Consider the following 13,985-nt stretch of genomic DNA (forward strand, 5'->3'; position numbering starts at 1 on the left):
TTGGGCCTTGTGTGGGGAAAGAAATAAGGAAAGAAAAGGAGAGAGCAGGAATGGAGAAGGAAGAGAGAGAACGAGTGAATTACATGGGCTACGTGTGAGCGAGGGTGTGTGTGTGTTTCTGTCTTTCTGTCTGTCTCTGTTGAATCTTCTCTTCCCTGAAGTCACACCTCCTATCTGGCGAGGAGTTGACGAAGGTGTTTTCTATTTTAGTCTGTAGCCTTCCCATCTGGTGTCTGGATTTCTTCTAAGGTGCCACCAGTGGAGGAATGAGTATGGGGTATTAGTCGTCCATGTTCTCTCCTTTCAGGCTTCTTTTATAATATTTATTTTTAAATTACTAGTTTTATGAGTCAAAGTGGTCAAATTTTGGCAATTTCATACGATTCAACCTATTAATTCAACCCTTGTGATTCTCATTCTTCCTCACTGTTTCCTCTTCTTTACACCTGCTCCTTAAATATTAAATTTTTATTAATAGCTATCATCTATTACCACCCACCACATGCCGCGTACTTCACATATGGCCACTCTGCAGGGGCGTCCTGATGCCCATTTTGCCTGGGAGAGACGGCAGCTCAGTTGGCCCAAGACTACCTGTGTAGTGACTGACAGGGCTGGGATTCAGCCCAGGACTCTGTGGTTCAAGTCTGGAACCCTCTTGCTGCTACTCTGTCCCACTGCCTTTGTTTCCTTGAGTTTTATTATGATCCTCATGCTTTATATTTCTGGCACAAATAAATGAGCCTTTAAAAGGCTGGACAGAGAAATGGGATTTTGATAGGGTTCCAAACCACTTTGGATGAGGATGTTTGAAGTTATAATTTATAAGCATGTTATCTTCAGAAATATAGTCTGGTACTTAATTGCACTCACTCCTGTCATGGTCCACAGTAGATGCCTCTCATCTTAGCCAAATTATAATTTAAATTCTGGAGGAGAAAGGTGCTCTGAAATTTGGGCCTTAAATCCATCCCAGGGGCCAAAGCATTAGGAAATCTTGCTTTCTTCCTGTCTCCACTTTGGTTGGTCTTCTTCCTAGGCTTTGAGACAGACCTTAATCTTTTCCTTGAAACATCCTGGAGACTTGGTTCATCCTCATGCTTGCCTCCTCTCCCCAACTCTTTTTCTGGTGAGTTGGATTCCTACTCAGCATCTAAATATACGCCTGAAGAGAATAGTGCTTTCATGGTAGAATTCCTTCCCAGGATTTCTTGGGACATTTATATTTTTCCAAATCCCCAGATAAATCAGTTAAGAAAAAAGGTAAATGGGAAAAAGTGTTGAAATTCTCCTGTGAGAATGAAAACAATCAACATAGAGACATAAGTACATGAAAGGAATCCACTGATGTCAAGTTGAAAGCTAGCCTACGGAACTGAAGGATAAGATTGACATTTCCCAGAGCCAGGTCAGGATAGGAGCGCAGAGGAGAGAATTGGTCATGATTGCTTGTAGCTGTTGCTATGTTATAAATGGTATTCATGGCCCTGTCTGCTGCTACTGGTGAGTCATCCTTGCAAATAAAATAAATATAAATTTATATGCATAGCGTGTTGTTTACAAATCCTGTGAGTGGTATTCCAAGAAATACGTTTCCAAAGCAAAATAAGCCTTTAAGATGGCAGTTTCAACATGCGATTCTGTGTAGTGCTGTTAACCTGCATTTGGATCTACGAGGAAGGTTATTTCAGGGATCAACAAACCTTTTCTCTAAAGGGCCAGATCATAAATATTTTAGGCTTTGCAAGCCATATGGACTCTGTCACAACTATCAACTCTGCTGTTTCGTGTGAAAGCAGCCACAGACTATACGTGAAATGAACAAGTGGGGCTGTGTTCCAGTAAAACTTTTATTTACCAAAACAAACTGAGGGCTGGATTTGGCTTGCTATTGGAATGCTATTAATGCTCCAATAATGCTCACTGACATTCTCTAGCATTTGAACATTTGTTATAGACTACAGTTCTTTGGAAATACTATTAAGTTTATTTCTTATTTATTTAACCTTTCTTTTAGATATCCATAATAATGAGTAAAGGGTGTTTGGAAGTGTTTGTTGAATAACTTATAACTTGGGGAATTCTGGGGAACTTCCTGGACATTCCCATTTCTCATTCCCAAATCCCAAAGCGTAATGTCTACAGGGAATTTGAAAATTTCTGGAGAAGGAGATTTGCTGTATCCTTGTGCTCCTCTCTGCTTCCTGATTCAATCAGCATTTATCTTTCCTCAACTTATGTGGCTCTCCTTGTTCTTTGAGCTCTGTGGTGTCCCCCAAGCTTGTCTAGGGTGTGTGACCTATTTTTTTCCCCACTGGGAGATTGGGAATCTTGGGAACTGGTTGATATCTCTGTTGCCTTTCTTCAGAATTACTGATAGATAATACCCAGTATTGTCTTGCCCACGTATTCAGGTATCTGGAGTAGATTATTCTTCAAGGGTCCTTGACGTTTATATGCTTGGTTGTAGCGTTATTTTAGAGCCAGAACAAGAGGACATTTGTAGTATCATGTGGATGATTTGTGTTATTGTTTGGGATTGGTATACTTTATGCTTTTCTACCATGCTGCTTTAGCACTTCTATTATTTTAAGAGGTAGAAAACAGTAAAGGGACCTAAGAATATTTACTACAAGAATTCACTTCAGTTCTTACAAATAGTCAAGATACAGTTTAACTTACAGGCAATTAAGAACACAGATTTTGGACTCAGCATAACTTGAGTTGATTTGTTTTACCACATATTTCAAAAGCGTGATCTTGGGACAGTTTTACTTAACCTCTCTATCACTGGTTTCTTATCTTTCAAGTAGGAATACTAATACCTTCCTCTCCATTTTTGTGGTGTTAGGATTAAATCAGATAATGCAATTGTGTGGTTAGCACAGTTCTAGAACTAAATGATAATTGGCATTATTACTAACTCTTAAAGATGGGAGATATTAACCTTGTTTTGTGGCAGAGGAAACTGAAACAAACGGGTTAAATGATTTGTATAAGATCACATTTATTAGGTTAGAAAACTGGGTTTGGCTCTTCCCTAAGTCCATGTTCTTGCTACCATACGCTGCTTAAAGTAATTTCAGTTAACACTAATCCTGTATCAAAGATACACACACCATGGTTTATTTGGGTTATGAGGCTGGGTGGATAGACGGGGAAGGTATGAGATGATGTCTTTTGTCTTTTTTTTTTTTTAATTGAGGCATAATTGACATATAACATTATGTTAGTTTCAGGTATACATTGCAGTGATTCGATACTTGTGTATATTGCAAAATGATCACCACATTAAGTCTCATTAATCACCATACAAGGGATGATGTCTTGAAAGAGCAAGGATTTGTAGTATTTGAAAGCCACAGTTTCTAGAAGCCAAGGATATAGTTATAATTAAAAAGTTGAGAAAACTTGCCCCGATTTCCCTGTCGCTTAGCTGCTGTATTGACTGCCAAGAACATGTTAGATTTTAAGTACCTTTTATGCTTGCCTGTTATCAGTCCCATCATATCACCATGACTTTTAAGAAACTATGCATGTTATCTTAAATTGGATGAAAGAAAAATGTACTACTATGTTAAGCCTGCAACTGGAGTTAGAATGTTTTTTTGTATTTCTCCTTTCCGCCTTCCTCACTCCCACCCTCCACCACTTCACAGGAATGTGCCTCTAACCTTTATGGGTCAGATTTTCACATGGCACGGTTAGTTGCCAATAATTAAACCTCCATAGCTAAACAAATAAATTGGCCAAGGTTTTGGAAAAACTCAGCTCAATGAAAGTTTTGTGACAAGTTGCTGCAGTTTGCTGTATGCACATGGTCTCTGACTTACGATGGTTTGACTTAACAATTTTTCAGTGTTAAGATGGTGCGAAAGTGATAACGCATTCAGTAGAAAGTGTACTTTGAATTGTGAATTTTGATCTTTTCCCGGGCCAACGACATGAGACATGCAGTACGACCCTCTCTTATGAGGCAGGGCAGTGGCAGCTCCTACTCAGTCACGTGAGCACGAGGGTAAACAACTGATACACTTAGAGGCATTCTGTTCTTCACTTTCTGTACGGTATTCAGTAAAGTACATGAGGTATTCAACACTTTATTATAAAATAGGCTTTGTGTTAGGTGAATTTGCCCAACCGTAGGCTGATGTAAGTGTTGAGCAAGTTTAAATTAGGCTGGGCTCAACTATGAGGATTGGTAGGTAAGAAATAGTGAATGCATTTTCAACTTACAATGGGTTTATTGGAATGTAACCACATCGTAAGTCGAAGGATATCTGTATAGATATTTATTTTATCTTACTGATTTTTTTTTTTTTTTTCTTCGCTGTACGTGGGCCTCTCACTGTTGTGGCCCCTCCTGTTGCGGAGCACAGGCTCCGGACGCGCAGGCTCAGCGGCCATGGCTCACGGGCCTAGCCACTCCGCGGCATGTGGGATCTTCCCGGACTGGGGCACGAACCCATGTCCCCTGCATCGGCAGGCGGACTCTCAACCACTGCGCCACCAGGGAAGCCCTACACCACAGCTTTGACTTCAATCCATGGGTTATTTGACAGGCTGATAATTTTAAGACAAATATTAAACTATGCTTAATTTGAAGGCTTGATTTTTATCCAATAACTCTTGAGCACCAACTGTATGCGAGTCGAAGAAGAAGAAAATGTGATCCTCGCCTATTTTTTTTTTTTTTTTTTGAGACAAACCCAGTTCAAGGAAGAGGATTAAGTACCAGGTCATATAGAATTGAGTCCTATAGAATATTAATACAAGAGGAATTAGCATGGAAAGATCCAGAAAATGTGAGAATCATTAGGGAAGGCTGAGCGAGGCAGGAGAACCTGAGCACATTCTTGAAGGAATTCTCTGCAGGAAGGTGATAGAGCTGGGAAGTTGGAAGGGAAATTAGAAGTACTAATGTAATTAAAAAAAAAAAAATCTCTGATTTTTAAAAAGAATCAGAAAAATACGCACCAGTATTTCCTTCTTTTCTTGCTTATCTAAAGCTCCTCTCCAGATAGTACCTGTAACTTGAAGACATGGCTGGCCGTAGGCAGAGCGGCCGCCAAGGCCCCTTTGCACTCGCCCCTTCTAAATTGCAGTTAGTCTTCGGCAGATGGGGAGGCACCTTCCGGGTGAATCTGCCAAATTCCCCTGTCCCGGCATCTAGGAAAACACCAGGATTTCCACAGTTTGCTCTGAAACTCAAGGGTTGTGGATGCTGCTTAGCTGAAGAGTTTGTTTTTAAGGATGTCCACTCTAGAAATGGCTTTTTACTCTTTAACTTCACTAAATGATTGCTGAAAATGTCAAGCTTCTGGTTGACCTTTCTACGGGGGGATATTTTTATCTGTCTTATTTTAGTGTCTTATTTTTTGTGTCTTATTTTTACATTCGCGATTCTCTTTTCAAATTGATTCTGAGGCTCAATTTAAACTGAAGCGAGGCAAGTTTTGATATTATTTGTAAAGCATTTCCCTTGAATTTCAAGGTTGATGTGAATTTTTTTTAGTTGTGTGATTTTACTTCCAAATAATTATTGAGGAATGCTGTATTTTGGATTTCTTTTCCGCTTTGATTTATTTACATGAAAGTTTTCTTGGCAGAGTGTCCCTTGAGGTTAAAAAATAAAAAGGTGCTATTTTCCAAAAGGAGTACGTTTTTCAGTGTTTTGTGTTGCTCAGCTATTTGAATGGGAAAGTTTGGTTCTAATAAAAATTTCCTCTTCCTTTGACAAATGTTGATGTTTTTAAAGTCTTCCTAAAGGAAAAAGGAGCTTGGGTGGCTTTTTGTTTTTTTTGATAGTTATCTAGAGCCCCCTTCCTTTCCGCTGTGCGATCCTAACCCCACCATTGTTTTATGAGTCTTTGAACTAGATCTGTCTACAGCTGAGAGTGGTGGTTGAAAATGGACCCAAACCAGGTTATTTTTGGGTGGATACGCGAGAAACTGGTTACGGTGGTACATGGGGTGTCTCTAGGAGCAGCCAGGGGTCTGGAGAGAGACTTTCATTCTATACTTGTGGATGGTTTGAACTTTGTTTTTCCCAGGTACATATCATAGTTGATATATGCAAAGCCTTTGTTTTTTTGTTTGTTTTTGTAATGGCTAGAGTACATGGTATGTGGACTTTAAAGGAGCTTGATTTTGAAGTTTACCAACTGCAGAGTCCACTGGGTTTTGTGTCATTTAGAAAAATATTTAAGATCGGTACGGACCTATGACCTCAACTTACCGCGCGTGTCTGTTTTCCAACCCTTTCCATCCTTGCTGCAATTGTAAATCGGCCTTGGTTTTGTGGTCTCAATTGAAAGGCTTGTCAAGTGTGCACTTCCTTTAGCCTGCACATTCACAACTACAGACTTTTCTTCTGCTTAGCTGGTTTTCTTTCTTCTTCCCCTCTGCAGCCCCGAGCCGCTTGTGAGCGTCACATTGCCAGCGCGAGAGCTACTGGAGAATTCTCATTATTCCAGGAGACTCTGGGAGCGCCTCTCCCACCTCCAAGGCTCCAGGAGCAAGTGAGCGGAGCTCTGGGGAAGAGCCACTGCTGGAAGGACTGCGGGAGGAGATGCCCCGGAGCCGGCTCTAAGGTAGCCAAGCCAGCTTTTTACCTAGGAGCTCTCAGTGGCCTTGCCGGGGCCAGCAGCAGAGACATGTCAACAAATCACCTCTTTTAATGTTCCTTGGCAGAGATCAAATTGACACGGTCAGTTCTTAGCCACGATGATCATTTCGTTGTTTTGTATGAATCCAACATAAGAGAGATAGGACCAAACCCAATGGTTCTTTATTTTTGCATTACCTTGAATGTAGGCTTTTTTTGGTGGAGTTGCTCAGTTATCTTTGAACTCTGGCCAAGTTGTTCAAATACCACCAACATTTCCCTACGTATAAAATGCTTCTGCCATTCTTTTCACCTTATAGGACCACTTTAAAAATTTCTTTTTCCTTCTAAATAGGCTACGTTTTAGAGCACTTTTAGGTTCACAGCAAACCTGAGCAGAAAATACAGAGAGTTCTCATAGGCGCCCCTGTTCCCCACACACCCGGCCTCCCCCAGACTCTGTCTCCCCAGCAGAGTGGTCCATTTATTGTAGTAGTTGATCCGCACTAACACATCATTATCACCCAGAGCCCATGATTTACATTAGGATCTGCTCTTGTGCATTCTGTGGGTTTGGACAAATGTATAGTAATATGGATCCCCCATTATAGTACCCTACAGAAAAGCTTTACCGCCCTAAAAATCCTGTGCTCTGTTAATCCCTGCCCCCTACCCACTCCTTGGCAACCACTGATCTTTTTATTGCCTCCATACTTTTACCTTTCCCAGAACTACATTTTCATAATATGCTTCCTTGGAGTACTTTGAAATCTCTGTAAAGAAGTCTCGCTCTCAGGATGAAATGCTATTAAGGTTGTGTTAAGCTACGGGGGTAACACAAATACCAACTTTAGAATAGTCTGTAAGATGTTTCTATGAGGGGAGGCCTGAAGTGCTAAATGTATGTGGGAGTGTCTCTGAGTTAAAAGTCGGGATTGCCTGGATATGGTTTGAAACTTGTACATAGAGACAGAAGCATGAGGTCTCTGTAGCCTCTTTAGGTTCAGAACTTTGGGGGAAGGTCTCTAGTAGCTGTCAAGTGCTCTTTTTTTTTGCGATACGTGGGCCTCTCACTGTTGTGGCCTCTCCCGTTGCGGAGCACAGGCTCCGGACGCGCAGGCTCAGTGGCCATGGCTCATGGGCCCAGCCGGTCCGCGGCATGTGGGATCCTCCCGGACCGGGGCACGAACCCGTGTACCCTGCATCGGCAGGCGGACTCTCGTCCACTGCGCCACCAGGGAAGCCCAAGTGCTCTCTTTTTTAAGGAAAGTCTAATTTATTATTTTCAAAAATTTTATTCTTTTATGTAAAAGTTTATTTTTGATTATTTAATTTCAAGTAGTACAAAACAGTCTAAAGATAAAATTTTCTCCCTTCCTTTTCTCTTTTACCCACAGCTAATAATTTGGAACACACAATTTTTCACATACAAACTTTTCATAGACACACAAATTATGTGTATTAATTATGTTTAAAAATTGATGGAACGTGGCTACACATTTGGTTTTACAACTTGCTTTTTCCTTTCACTTGATATGCTTTGGATATTTTCCCTTTTAAGCAGAATCTCAATATAAGTAATGACTTCTTCGTGTTCCTTATATGGCTGTAACATAATAACAATCAGTCCTCAAGTGATGGGGTTAGCCTACAATTTAAAGGGGGATATGGCGGGGGTGGAGACCTTTCACATGAGGGAAAAGACAAAAGCCGTGACTGTTGACTTTGAACTCTTAGTCACTGAGGATGTGAGTTTTTATTTTCCAAGGCAGATGATGCACAGCTTTGGGCTGTTGCCGAGGTGTCAGTTATGTCAGGTTTTTATCTTCTGGATGCCTGGAAGGAACATCCTTGGCACTAGGCTGTGTTAATGTATTAGCATAGTTGTTAGTTCTGGCTACCATCCTTGGAGCACTATGAGATATTTTCATGCCCATTTAAGGTGGCATGAGGTTGAATGAGTTCTAAGAGAAAGTAATGAATAACGGGTGGAATTAAGAGACTGACTTTATTTTGCACATATATTTATTTGAGGGAGGAGGAGGAGATGATGGTGTTAGTTAATTGCTAACCCTGTGATTCTTAATTATGAAAACAGGGTTAAAATTGTTCAGCTCAATAGCTTCCTAGTGTGGTTGACAGTGAGAATCGCCAGACAAGTTTTTAGATATCTGGGGCCGATATGAATATTTGTAGTTATTATTTTATAAAATATTTATTTCTAAGAAGGTAATAATATAATCAATGTTTAGAAGGTTTGAAAGGTACAAAAAGAGTGAGAAGTAAGTCTCCCTCCTCCCTCTGTCTCCCAGTTACCCTTCCTGGAGACAACCATTGTTACCAATTTCTTATATATTCTTTCAGAGATTTCAGGCATATACCAGCAATAATCTAAAGATTATTGCAATTTCTTTTTTTTTTTTTTTTAACCCAAGTGAAAAAGCATTCCACTTAGAGATGGGCTGGAATTTATTTAACCAGTACTATATTGATGACCATATAGATCATTTCCAGTTTTATTATCATGAACAAGGCTGTAGGGAATAACCTTGTACATATATCATTTTAAACATGTTTGTGAACGTATCTATAGGATCCATTTCTAATAGTGGAATTGCTGGGTCAAAGGATATGCACATTTCAATTTTGGTAGAAATATTGCCAAATTGCTCTGTTCATAGAGCTTGCAAAGTTTTAGATTCCACCAGCAATGGATGAAAACTCTGCTTCCTCATACCCTTGCCAATCACAGTATAATTGTCAAACTGATAATTTCTTCTCTGCCAAATCTATAGGTGAAAAATGACAGTTTAATGGAGCTTTAATTTGCATTTTTTCTTATTTTGATTGACATTGAGCATCTTTTCATAAGGCCCTTAAAGGCCCTTTGTATTTCCTGTTCTGTTCCCTCTATGGTAGTGTCCTTTGTCTATTTTCCTGTTGGGTTATTGATCTTTTTATTATCAGTTCACAGGAGCTCCTATGCATTAACAGATTAGCACCCCCCCCCTTTCTCTCCTTGTGATATGTGATCTTTTACTTGGTCATTTGTGTAAAAATAATTATTTTGCAGTGTGGATTATTTAAAATTTTGTATACTTAGATTTACCAATTCATTCAACAAATATTTATTGAATGCCTCTTATGCATTAAGCACTTATTCTAGGCAGTAGGTTATACAATAGTGAAGAAAATAGATCCCAGTTCTTGCTCCATGGAGCTTACATCCTAGTGGAAGAGACAGCAGATAAAAGACATTTAAAAATATTAGTTATAGAGGGAATTCCCTGATGGTCCAGTGGTTAGGATTTGGCGCTGTTACTGCCGGGGCCCGGGTTCGATCCCTGGTCGGGGAACTGAGATCCCACAAGCCATGCGGCAACCCCCCCCCCCCGCCCCCACCGGCTCCCACCGCCTCCCCATAATATTTATAGAGATAAATATATATTTGGCCTTTTTGTGGCTTCAGGACTTTGTAATACAGTTAAAAGACCTTTTCCATTCTTAGAGTTAAAAGCTTATCTTTCCTTGTGTCTTGTGGTTCTTTTTTTAGGCGTAAATCTTTGATCCATCTGGTATGTTAGGTATGAATCCAACTTAATTTTTCTCTGGGTGCTCTATTAATTAGGGTAAGGCTGAGTTGCTGTAACCAAGGGACTGAAATATGCTGCGGTTCAAAGAACAGAGGAGTTGACTTTTTTCTTCACTTAACAGTTCCAGTGTGAGCAAAGCAAGTCAGCAGAACTGCCCGTATCCACTGGTCGTTGAGAGTCAGGTTCCTTCTGTCCTGTGGCTCTAGGAATTGTCACTGTAGTTATCTGCATGGTCATAGCTGGGTTGCTACCATAGCTGGGTTCCCTCCATGTGAAGGACGAAGGAGAAGGTTCAGGGCAAGTGATCACATGTCACTTCCTGCTTCCATTGGTGAGAACATAGTCTTGTGGGCACATCTGGCTGTGAGGGAGTGTGGGGAATGCAGTCCGTGCTGGTCAGCATGTGGCCAAGAAGAAGTGAAGAAGGCATTTTAGTGGAAAGTAAGCAGTCTCTGTCCCATTGGCTAGTCATTCCAATTTTACTGATTAGTCCCAAATTTTCCCTTTTGATTTCTTTTGTATTATAAATTCCTATGTACATTGTGGTCTATTTCTGGGATATCCATTTAGTTTAATTGATCTCTTTGCCTGTGTGTGTAGTAGGATCACACTGTTTTTCTTAAACTCTTGGAGCTTAATACTTTTTTTTTCTTTTGTAGGGGTAATTCCATTTTACTGAATTTTCATATTTATTTTAAGTTCCCTTTTACAGAACTTTAAAGTTTCATTTTACAGAATTTTCATATTTATTTGTGTGTGTGTGGTTTGTAAAAAAATATATGAACTTTAAAATTATCATATGTAGTCACCACTCCCTCCCTGCTAAGAAGCAAACCTGTTAGTATGATTATTGGGATTGTGTTAAATGTCTAGATAAGTTTTGTGAGGGAGGTTTCACAATTTTATGGTGTTAATTTTTCTTATTTGGTGATAATGTTGTGCAGTGTTTGGGAAACATTGATCTGGACTCTCCAGTCTTTTGATATCCTTGACCCATGAAATTTATGTAATTGAAGTGGGAGAGAGGAAGGACCAACTTAATAAATAAGATGCTGTGTTACTTTTTTAGTTTAATACTTGATTTCTGATAATGACTAGGTAAGTGAAGCCTATTTCTCTATTAAAAATTAATAAACTTGTAACTTGAAAAAACAATTTTCCTGTCTGAAGGTGAAAAACAGTTGACATTTCAGAAGGTTATTATATAAACTTATTTGTAACACAAACCTGGTTTTTTGCATATATGTATGATATGCAATGCTGTTACTTCCTCCGAGTGTGTGTGTGTGTGTGTGTGTGTGTTAGTCTGCATCTGTTTTTGAACAACACACATTCCTCTTTAGTCTTCTCCTTTTTACCTTTTTATTATAAAGTAAAACACAGATACAGATATCACACAAAGTATACATAGCTTAGTTAATTTTATAAGGTAAATGTTTTTTGTGACCACCACACAGGTCAAGAGAGTATTAGCGGCCTCCCTAGAGCCCCTTGGCATGTCCCATGACTGTCATGGTCCCTCTCTCTCTCCAGAGGTAACCACTTTCCTGACTTCTATAGTAATTGCTTCGTTGCCTTTCTGTATGGTCTTATCACCTGCCTGTGCATATCTAGCCACTGTAGTTTAGTCTTGCACACCTTTTTACGTCTTTGAAGTCTCCTAAACCTCAGGTTCCCCCTCCAGCCCTTTCCTTTTCTTACAGTTTATCTGGTGAAGAACTCAGCCATTTGACCTCTAATTTCCAACTGGCTGGATTTGGTGATTGCATCCTCATGGTTCAGTTCAACTTGTTCTCTTTCTTTTAGTGGGAAATGGTAGTTTAACCCCACAGTCTGGGTATCCGGAATGCTCAATGCTGCTGGGTAGGTCATCGTTTCTAGGCCTTTTTAGTGGACAGAGGAAATACGTATGTATAAAATACTCAGTGAGTTCATACTGTTGCTTCCAATTCAAATTCAGTTTATATGGTTCTTACTTAACCTTATCTGAATTACATCTCTAACTCCCTTATTCCACGCAGAAAATTTTGGTTCTCCAGAACAGCAGGGAACAATAGTATTTGAATAGGCCATAGTTAGGCATCTGCTGTCTTCCACACATTACACACAGTATTCTCCACACCACCACAATCCCAACACCGCACCACTAGTGATGATAACTGAAAGGCGAGAAAAACAATTCTCTTTTTGTGTGCTTATCCCCATTCTCCTCGCAATTTTCAGGGGGAGGAGTGGGGGATGTTTATAGTTGTTGAAAACGGGGCAAATTTAAACACTGATTAGCTTTTAGATGATATTTGGAGGAGGAATACTTTTAATTTTGTTACATGAGATGTTGGTTTTATAGTTATGTTTAGAATAAGTCCTTATCTGTTAAAGAATTTGTGGGTGAAATGATGTGAGTTCTGGGATTCTCATTAAAATACATCAGAAAGAAAATGGGCGGAATAGAGGAAATAAGATTTCTTATTTTTGGAACTGAGTGGTAGGATGTGGCTTATTTTTGAAACTGGGAGGTCAAAAATAGGGTTTATTATCCTTTTTCTCAATGTAACTTGAAATGCCTGTTATGCAAAATTTTTTAAAATTAATTTTATAAACAGTGAAAAGACAAGGACCTACGATAGGGAAAGAAGGTGATAAGGAAGGAATATTCAGGGAAGTGGAAAAATGAGTAAAGAATCCTAACCTGGTGGTTCCGTTTGGCTCAGTGGCCTTGAAGCTGGCTAACATCTTGAATGAGAAGAAGGGAGGGCTGAGATGTGAGGCCTCAAGGGAAACCAGCGTTTAAGATACGAGTGGCAGAAGAGGAAACTCCCATCCAAGGAAACTGAGCAGATCCAACCCATAAAAGTAAAGATAGCAGAGAGATGGAGCCTCTGAATCCCAGCTAGGGAAGAACCTAGGGAATGGACCAGTTGATGCCACCCTCAGCGTTCTCAGCGTCACCCAAATTGCTGGGGGACTGGGGGATTCCTAGGCCTCAGGTCAATCAAATACAAATCTTGGTGGGTGAGGCTTCAGAGCCTGACTTCTGAGGAAGCTCCCCTGTGAATCTGAAGGATAAGGTAAGGTTACAAAGAGTTAGAACCTTAGCCAGAGGCATTTTGGTGATGGACCGGATGGAGAGGGGAGATGTGGAAGGAGCTTTGTGTAGTGCTCTTTCTAGAAAGTTTTCTGCGAGGGTATGAAGAGGGTAGATATGGGAGGACTTGGGGCCGAGGGAGGTGGTGGTTGCTGAAATAGTTGTTGCTTATAATAATGTAAGAGAGGTTTGCCTGTAAATGTGGAGGATGTGAATGGTTCCTTATGCAGGATGATGACTGAGTGGTCAGGCCAAGCATGAAGTTAGGCGCCCCCCCCCACCCCCCACCCCAGTACCAGATAGGTTATTTTTATTTTTATTTTTATTTTTTTGCGGTACGCGGGCTTCTCACTGCTGTGGCCTCTCCCGTTGCGGAGCACAGGCTCCGGACGCGCAGGCTCAGCGGCCATGGCTCACGGGCCCAGCCCCCCGTGGCATGTGGGATCTTCCCGGACCGGGGCACGAACCCGTGTCCCCTGCATCGGCAGGCAGACAGACTCTCAACCACTGCGCCACCAGGGAAGCCCGGTAGGTTATTTTTTTGCCAAGTACGTGAGTTTTGATGGTTTGGGGAAAGCTTGAAAATGGTCATCATGAATTAGATGTTCTTTCTATTTGTTAATATTTTGAATTACACATTAAAGGAGGAGAGGTACTCAAGACTTTGCATAGGGACCTCTGCTTCTCAAGTTCTGACTGG

General features: G+C 40.5%; 1 protein-coding gene and 1 non-coding gene across 5 annotated transcripts in view; both read left to right on the plus strand.

The window, feature by feature from the left end:
• Positions 1–13,985, plus strand: part of ACVR1 (activin A receptor type 1) — a 126,463-nt gene that overhangs the window by 45,156 nt on the left and 67,322 nt on the right. Inside the window, exon 2 of one of the 4 annotated variants that reach the window (XM_022569771.2) lies at positions 6,411–6,709. The exons of 1 other annotated variant lie outside the window; for it this stretch is intronic. The gene's annotated coding sequence lies outside the window, so the exon portion shown is untranslated. Of the gene's footprint in view, positions 1–5,851; positions 6,710–13,985 lie in introns of those variants that run through there. 2 more of the 4 variants (XM_022569770.2, XM_089916805.1) reach the window with 2 other exon arrangements.
• TRNAN-GUU (transfer RNA asparagine (anticodon GUU)) lies at positions 9,892–9,963 on the plus strand. The gene has a single exon. It is a non-coding gene; the product is annotated as a tRNA-Asn (tRNA).

This window comes from Delphinapterus leucas, chromosome 8, assembly GCF_059928025.1.
Source record: "Delphinapterus leucas isolate spDelLeu-1000000601 "Yukka" chromosome 8, BTC_Dleu_Yukka2, whole genome shotgun sequence".
Taxonomy (NCBI): Eukaryota; Metazoa; Chordata; class Mammalia; order Artiodactyla; family Monodontidae; genus Delphinapterus; species Delphinapterus leucas.